Here is an 8,867-nt window from a genome sequence, read left to right on the forward strand (position 1 = left end):
AGTGAGTGGGGTCTTTTATCAAGACCTTTAATAAATAAAATATGTCTTATCGCGTTACAAACCATTTTGAAAAATTATGTGATGCAATTGGTATGAAATTTTATAGTAAAGCATTAAGTCTAAAACCAAGCATTTTAAATGCATTAGGCGATTCAACATAGTTCAAATCTCATCATCTAACATCACAAATTGTATGAAAACCATTTTTTTTGTAAATTATGCATAAATGTTCATATCACATAGAATTTATTTCATCAAGTTCATCATATTATCATAATGCACAATCATTTTGAATAGTTAATTTACATCTTTGTACCCTTCTTCAACTCAAGCGTTTACCACACTCTTTTACTGAGTTGCAGCTATTCGAAATAGTTCAACACATTCAACAAGTTTCCATCAATTTTATTGCACATGGCACATCTTCTAATGCCAGATCATACAGCAAGAAAAGGGCATCCCATATTAGATTATACAACAAGTATGAGGCATTTTATTCCTAATCACACAACAAGAATATACTATCTTGTCCCATATCACATAATAAGGATAAGATATCTCACACCAGAACACACAGCAAGTGAGAGAAAATAACATTTCATCACATAGGGTAGATAAGATGATCATCTCATCATTTCAATTCACGTAAAGTCTCATTCATTTATAAATTATATGCATTTGGAAAGCACAAGAGAAATCATGTAACGAGATTTCAATCAAAATATGTTTAAGGATTTAAATATATTAGAAATCCTTTTATTTTTGAAAACATTTTAAGAAGAACCACTCATTATTAATAAGCTGCTTCCTCGCCTAACTCTTTAGCCGAGAACTTCCTTACTCTTCCTTGCAACACATTGTTGGATTCAAGTTTATGAAGAATCTCTGAAAATCTCAAAACTTCGTCAATTCTTTCTTAAGTAAGTTCTGGGTAAAAGCAGCTTTAAAATGACCGGACTTAACTATTTATAACTCTCTTTAATGAAGTTTTCCATGCCAGAATGATTGTTTCTGCCTGACGGAGAGAGTAGTCCAATGTTAGGTGTCAATGCCACTTCCTTATCATGAATTAGGATTGGATGGTAAGGTCAAATCAATCGTCGACTTTTTTACATGAGGATGATGTCACTAGTTTCTGGTGAAGTAAGCTCAAAATGCGTAACAATTCATCGCGTATCTTTCATCGCATAGTTGTCTCTTCAATAGGATACTCTTGTCGTGTGAAATCTTATCGTGTAATGTAAAACGAGATCAGGGCCTGACATTATTTCAAAAACATAAAAAATCAGTAAAATAATTGCACTGTATAAATAATTTTAAAAAAGGACTAAAGCACAAAGGCACACAATATGAACTACAAAAAATATCCTAGTCAACACGTGATTAATCGCCGTGCGAGTAATCTTCTTCTAAAGGATCATGTACTACAATCTAAATGATAGTCTAGATCAAGATGCACGATCGTGTAGTTCATTTTAAACGATGGAAAAAGCTTCAAATTTAAATGATCGGATAATAAACTCTAGACGATGGCAAGAAAGCTTTAGACATAAATGATCGTATAATATAATCTAAACGATTATCAGATCCGTATCCACGATATTTTTATGTCAAAATAAATGATCATTTAGATCTTAGTACATGATATTATACCAAATCTAAACGATTTTATTACATGATCTTGTACCAAATTTAAATGATCTTGGTACACGATCTTGTACCAAGATTGTACAGATATTGGTACACAATTGTTTAGATATTGGTAAACAATTGTTTAGGTCTTGATAAATGATAGTTTAGATATATTACTTATCTATCTAAGATAGATAGTGATAGTGATCTATCTCTGTCTATCTAGAATAGATGACTAATTGTTTAGATTTTGGTATATAATCATGTTATGACTTATCTATCTAGGATAGAGAGTGATAGTTGTCAGGCATGGAAGTCAAGTAAAGGAGGAAAGGCAAGGTTGTTATGTAAACTTGTGCGGTTTTGAGAGCCGTGTCATCCTACCCTGCATTTAAGGAGCTGATTGGTAAGCACATCTCTCCTGAACGTAGATGCCTCAATTCAGAAGGAAGGCAAGTGCACCCCTAGGTTGGTGAGGCCAAACTTGGGGAGTGAGAGAGCACAAGAAACGAGTAAGAGGAAAGGAAGCTTTAGAGGTTGTCTTCAAAGTTAATTGAGGTTGTTGGGTGACCGTGGTGAAGGAAGAAAGGAGGCCATTATACCTCTAGGTACCCCGCCTGAGGAGGCAGTAGTAATCGACAAAGAAAGAAAATGAGTCTTATACTCCTAAACTCGTTGGCGTGAAGAGCAACACCTTGGTAGAAGAAGCTTCTTAAGGAAGGCGAGTAGATCAAAATTTGGTTTTATTTTTATGTTTGCAAGAAAAGGACAACATTCGTCATTTATGAACTTTATGTAAAGTGTTAAGTTAATAAAGAGAAGAAGTTTATTTATTCCACTGCATTACCTTTTGTGTTTACTGCCTAAAAACTATAAGTTGATTAAAACTAAGTGTTAAGTAGGCAATGGAGCTAAGTTTAAGAGTTATTTTCCGTTCAAAGAGTTGTGAAAGTCTCCAGGGTTTAAGTAAAGAACTTTGAGAAGAAACAAGTGAAAGGAGTTGTTCTACTCACTAGACGTTTGGTGTGTCATCTTGCAGAGAGGTACATGAGGGAGGTGTAGGCTACATGCCTCCATCTAGTTACATGAAGTGATAGTTGGGGCAGGGCATAACAAAAAACCAAAAAGTTATTTAATTTTCCCACGCATATATACGTTTAAGTATTAGTGATTTCCTTCCTTTTTATTTCGTTCAAAACTTCCCCTCCCTCCTTTTCACATGTTCTTTTTCTTAAAAAATTAAAAAAATTGGAATATTCATCCAAATCAAATGAAATTTGAATATCACCAAATAAATGCAACTCATGTAAAAACTAAACTCTAAAAAAAAATCAACATATAACTTCAATGAATTGGAGAAATTAGTTCTTCAAAAAGTAAAAAACATATATAACAAAAAACTTGAGGAAACAAAAGTAATGCCAACAACCAATGTGCATGCAAAAATAATGACTAAAATCTTAAACATAAAAAGTGATCTTTAAGTTGTCAATTGATTTACTCTCTAGTTCAAAATTCAAATTCGGGATTGACTAAAGTAGGCACTTTTTAAAAGTTTTCAATTGATGCTCTCAAACTTGCATGTCAAACCAAAAACCCTAGTCATCTAAAACTAAAATCACGCTCACCATTTTGTTAAAAATTTGACAAAATCTTAATAATAGAAACTAAAGTACTCTTAAAAGTTCAAGGACTAATAATATTTTTAAAATTTAAAAACCAAAATAGAATTTGATGTAATGTACTGTAAGTCACGTTGAGAAAAAATTCTAAAGTACCACAAAATAATTTACTATCATTTAAATATATATTTTAGGAAACTTATTTTAAATTAAAAAAACTACGGGCTTTGCTATTTTTTAAATATTTTAGTAAATTCTTTATTATTTATTATTAGTTTTTTAAACGGAAGTTTTCATAAATATAACAAGACACCAAAATACTTAGGTCTCCAGTAAAAAAATCAAAAAGCCCATGAAGTCATAATTTTTTTTAAATATTCCAAGTTTGCCCTTCCTTTTATTCATTTTTCTTCTACATTTTTTATTTTATTTTCTATCATCTTTTTATCTTCTTATTCTTCAATTTTTCTTTTATTTTTTTTCAAATTATTATTTGGTTCAAGATTGTGTACCAAATATAAAAGATCTATTTTTCTTTTTTTTTTCAAACTGTTATTTGGTTGTTCAAGATCGTATACCAGATATAAAAGTCTTGGAACACGATCTCGAACAAAAATCGTTGGACATTGGTACACATTTAGATTTGGCTACAACCATATCTAACAAATATAAAAGATCTTGAAAAAAATCATTGGATATTGGTACACGATCGTTTAGATTTTGGTAGCCAAATCTAAACGATCATGTACCAAATCAAAACTATCATGCACCAAAGAATCTTGAAAAAAAAATTGTTTAGATTTAATCTAAACGATATGTGTACCAAAGAATAGCCAAATATAAACAATCGTATACAAAGAATCTTAAAAAAAAATCATTTAGATTTAGGTAGCCAAATATAAATGATAGTATAGCCAAAGCTAAACGATCTTGATACAAGGTCGTGTATCAAATATAATAAGTGCGCGAGTGTCTAATTAATCTAAAAAATAATGAAACGGTCAACAATTAAGTTGAATGATAGGAGACTCATATGTTCAACTACAATAGGTTCAACAACAAGCAGATTTAGTAGATACAGTATAAACACAGAGGTTTGTTAACCCAGCTCGATGACTCTGCATCTACGTTTGGGGGTACTTGACCCGTGATATGAGATTTTATTACTAACAAGCATACATCATAAGCAAGAACTTATTATTAACATTACAATGTTTGCAAATGATCCTCACTCTATACAGAACTACTGATGTTAGAAAACTCACAAACTAATTGCACTCAAGTCTATGATTGTTCTAAATAAAAAAAAAAAATCTCTCTCTTAATCACTACTTCTTTATTAAGAAAGTTAACGATGAAGATCTCCCACTTGATCCATTATCTCATCAATCATCCGATTAGGGTTCTGTACATTTGACTTGGTTATACGCGATCTTCATGAGGATTAAGCGTTACATATATTTTTCAATCAATTTCAATACAATTTCATGGTTTGAATTTGACCATCCTTATATATTCTGTTTTTCACAACACACGTGCTGTAAATATTAACAATCAATATTTCATAAATGCCTGAATAATCAAGAGACGAATATCTTTCTTACGTAAGTTGTTACCAGCCACGGTCTGCTAGCTAAATTGCACGTGCGACATCTTCAGTATACAGAAGAAACAAATACTACAGGCCCACATAATCCTAACAAACTCCTCCTTTGGACCTAGAGGTATTTGTTCTAACATGCAACAGATCATAGTAGCAAAATAAACACCTATTCCATATAAGCAACTATGCATATGTAACAAATTGCACCAGCTAAATAGACAACCATTCCACATAAGCAACTGTACAGTCGTCATCCATCAGACACGCTAATGAAACCACTAATTCATCATTCATTACCAAATGAATCATTCATAATAGAATATTCAGGTGGCAAAGGGACATACATAAATTTGAGTAAAAAAGTAATAGTAGAAAAAGTTAGAAGACAAGCATACAAACTGATACAGTCACACAAAAAAAACCCATAAACAGGCAATCACAAAATTCCTCTCTCCCTTTGTATGGGAACAAATAAACTCACAGATTGACAAAGTCCTGAGAGATAGCCAGCCGAGCCCGAAGAGTATGCAAAATAGAATCCATAGTAATGCGCCTATCGATTAATGCTGTGATGGCACCCTATAGTTCAGCGACAGATACAATTTAGTGCACATGACTCGTCAGAGAGCAACTGCATCACACGAAGAGCCAAATCTTGAAAAAGATGCAGGCCATCATCTGGAATAGGTAACTCAGCCCCCGAGGATCTCGCACCCCTACGAGGAGGACGAAATGTCACAAGGAGGTCTGATACATGAGCTCCTTGAAAAGTCTTGTAGCTAATAGAGATAGTACGAGAAGCTAGTCCAGCAATATCATTATCAGTAGCAAGTTCGGATGGAAAGACAATAGAAAGCTGATGATCAATCTAGGTAAGTAGATTGAAATGTTGATCCCATAGGTGTCCACATGGCGAAGAATTTGTTGGAAAATAAACTCCCCAACATTCATAGAATAACCTGTGACAATCTGATGTACAAGTTGCGCAAGTGCTGTGGAAATGGTGGCCAAATGTGTAGACATGTACCTTTTTTAAATTCCAATCTTGTGAAGGACTGCATACATCACACTAAGTTTAGAGACTGGAAACTGGCCATCACTAGGCCAAGACCTAACTAACCCCTCAGACAATTCCAAAGTAAGTTGCTCAATAGTCGACTGTCTGCCAGCTGAGCTAGGAGGAGGAGACATATTAAAGAATTGATTAAATAGTATAAGAGAAACAAAAATATACTTACCGCTCACATGAACCTTTTAGAAATTAGGAGTGTCGGGTTCATTGAAGTCAGTAGGTAGATTAACAATAAATTCGTGTACCAACTTGGGGTAGAAAATCCCCAGATTATTCACATATACATCATTCCGGCCTTAGCAATAAGATCAATAACAATCGCACATGAGTGAAGTTGATCAGAAATAATCAACTCATTAGCTATCCTTCGCTTCATCACATATTTCCAGTGAAACACACACTCTTCAGAGTGAAAAAAGATCCCATCGATAGGGACAGAAGACACATTGGGAGGTAGTTTTCAACGACTGGCCTTAGTAGAGATGACCCGCTGCCCCTAAGATGGAGGGCAAAACCGATGATGAACTGGAGCAGGTAGAGGAATGTTGCTGGTGCTTATATTTTGATTAGCATTCGAAGAAGGTGGCACACCTGAAGCCCCTGCATTCTGGTCAGGTGAAGAGGAAGGAAGTCGGGAAATACTTGGAGAGATAGAAGGGCGACGAGAAAGACTACCCATAGTGCAAGTTGAGTGTCAAACTCCCTGAACAAATCATCATTTACTTCATCTACATCACGCTAGCATGGTGTACGATTATCAATAACCAAACAATGAGACTCTGAAGCACTATCTGATTCTTACATGTCCTTATCAGAGTGAAAAAGTTATCGATACACCTCCTCTGCAACGACAAATGGGATGATCGATTTCTCTTTGATGATTCACCCACATAGGTCTGGTGAGCCTTCCCTTTTTCAAACTTCTGGTGTATAACGTCCGCAAGTGCAACAACATCATCTGAATCAGACTCAACCACCACATGCTCGACTGGTTCAACTGGAGTCTTTGACTTACGCTTTCAGGAGCGAGACCCTTCCCCTTCCATACTTGGAGGGACTGAATGAGGCAAGTCTTATGTCCATTTTGTTCTGAAACTGGACGATCATGATACGAAACAGAGGACATCGTGGATAATGAGTCACTGAGCTCTTGAAGTCACTGGAGTCACCGTAAAGGGTTACGAGCAAGAATCCTCTTGATTCTTGGACTTTTCGGCTAAGACTGGGGAACAAAGCTGGAAGGTGGGTTCATTGTCATCGAAGGAGGGCGATAAATCATGTTTCTTGTAGATACAATGGATACAGTCTTAGATTATATGACTGCACAAAGAGTGATGATTTAGAGGAGGCAGACGATTTGAGCGCGGGAGAAGAAGAATTAAAATTGAATGAAGTCGTTTCACCTTCACCTAACTGCTATAAATTTTTAAAATAGTTTTGTGGGCCCACGAACTAAAAATGACAAGCCCACCTGCAGTTAGCTTTTATGCTGACAATCTACACACTCCTAATGCTGCACGAAGAGTTTTAAATAAGAAACGTCCAAAGGCATAGTCAGAGTATCAACCAACTAAACAGATCTTCGTACATGTTCCAATGTCATGACCTTTGTATCAACCAACTCTCTAATAAAATGATGTCTAATGTCGATATATTTCGTCCTGTTGTGTTGAACAAGATTTTTGGAGATGTTAATTGCACTCATGCTATCACAATATAAGATCATCGTATCTTCAAGAATGTCATACTTGGTCAGCATTTGTTTCATCCATAACAATTGAGTACAACTACTAACTATTCTTATACTCTGCTTTAGCTGTGGAGAAAGAGATACAGTTTTATTTCTTACTAAACCACACAATTAAATTATTTCCTAAAAGTAAACATCCTTCTAAGGTACTCTTCCTGTCATCAGCACACCCGACCCAGTGAGCATTACAAAAACCAATTAGAACTATTGTAGTGTCGAAAGAATACCAAATCTCAAAATCAACTATACCTAAAACATACTTTAAGATTATTTTGGCACATTGGAGATGAGATTCCCTCAGATGGGCTTGATAGAGAGCACAAACTCCAACGACATAGGCTATATCCTAGTGACTTGCAGTGAGATACAATAGACTTCCAATAATACTCCAATAGAGGCTTTCGTCAACTTTCTTTCCATCGTCGTGTTTAGAAACCTTAATTTGTGTGGCATCAGGGGTTTACTTTGCCTTGGCACCCTCAAGATCAAACTTTTTAATCAAGTTCCGAGCATATTTTTCTTGTGAATTAAATGCACCTGTTTCATGCTGCTGAGTTTGAAATCAGAGAAAGAAAGATAATTTACCCACCGTACTCATCTCGAGCTTAGCCTTTTATTTGGTTAACGAGGGTTAAAATCAAAGAATCTGGATATCCACCAAACACGATGTCATCCACATATACTTGCGCCACCAGAAACTCGTCACGTTGCTTCCTAATAAACATTGTCTTATCCAAACTACTCTAGCAAATTCGTATTCTAGAAGAAATATTGATCATACCAGACAAGAGGAGCTGTTTGAGATCATATAAGGCCTTCTTCAGTTTATATACATAATCTAGATAGATAGGATCTTCAAAGCCTTTAGGTTGTGCAACATAGACTTCCTCTTTAATAAACCCGTTGAGGAATGCCCTCTTTACATCCATCTGATAAAGAGTAATCTGATGAAAGCATGCAAGGCTCAGTAACAACTGAATAGATTCTAGTCGTGCTACCGACGCAGATGTCTCACCAAAGGTAACTCCTTCAATCTGAGAACACCTTTGAGCTACCAATCGTGCTTTATTTCGAGTAACATTATCTTTCTCATCAATCTTGTTCTTGAAAATTCACTTTGTCCCAATGACATTAACATTGTCAGAACGCGGAATAAGTTCCCAGACTTGATTCTTTTCAACCTAATGA

Source organism: Cucumis melo, chromosome 8 (genome assembly GCF_025177605.1).
Source record: "Cucumis melo cultivar AY chromosome 8, USDA_Cmelo_AY_1.0, whole genome shotgun sequence".
In the NCBI taxonomy this organism is placed as follows: Eukaryota; Viridiplantae; Streptophyta; class Magnoliopsida; order Cucurbitales; family Cucurbitaceae; genus Cucumis; species Cucumis melo.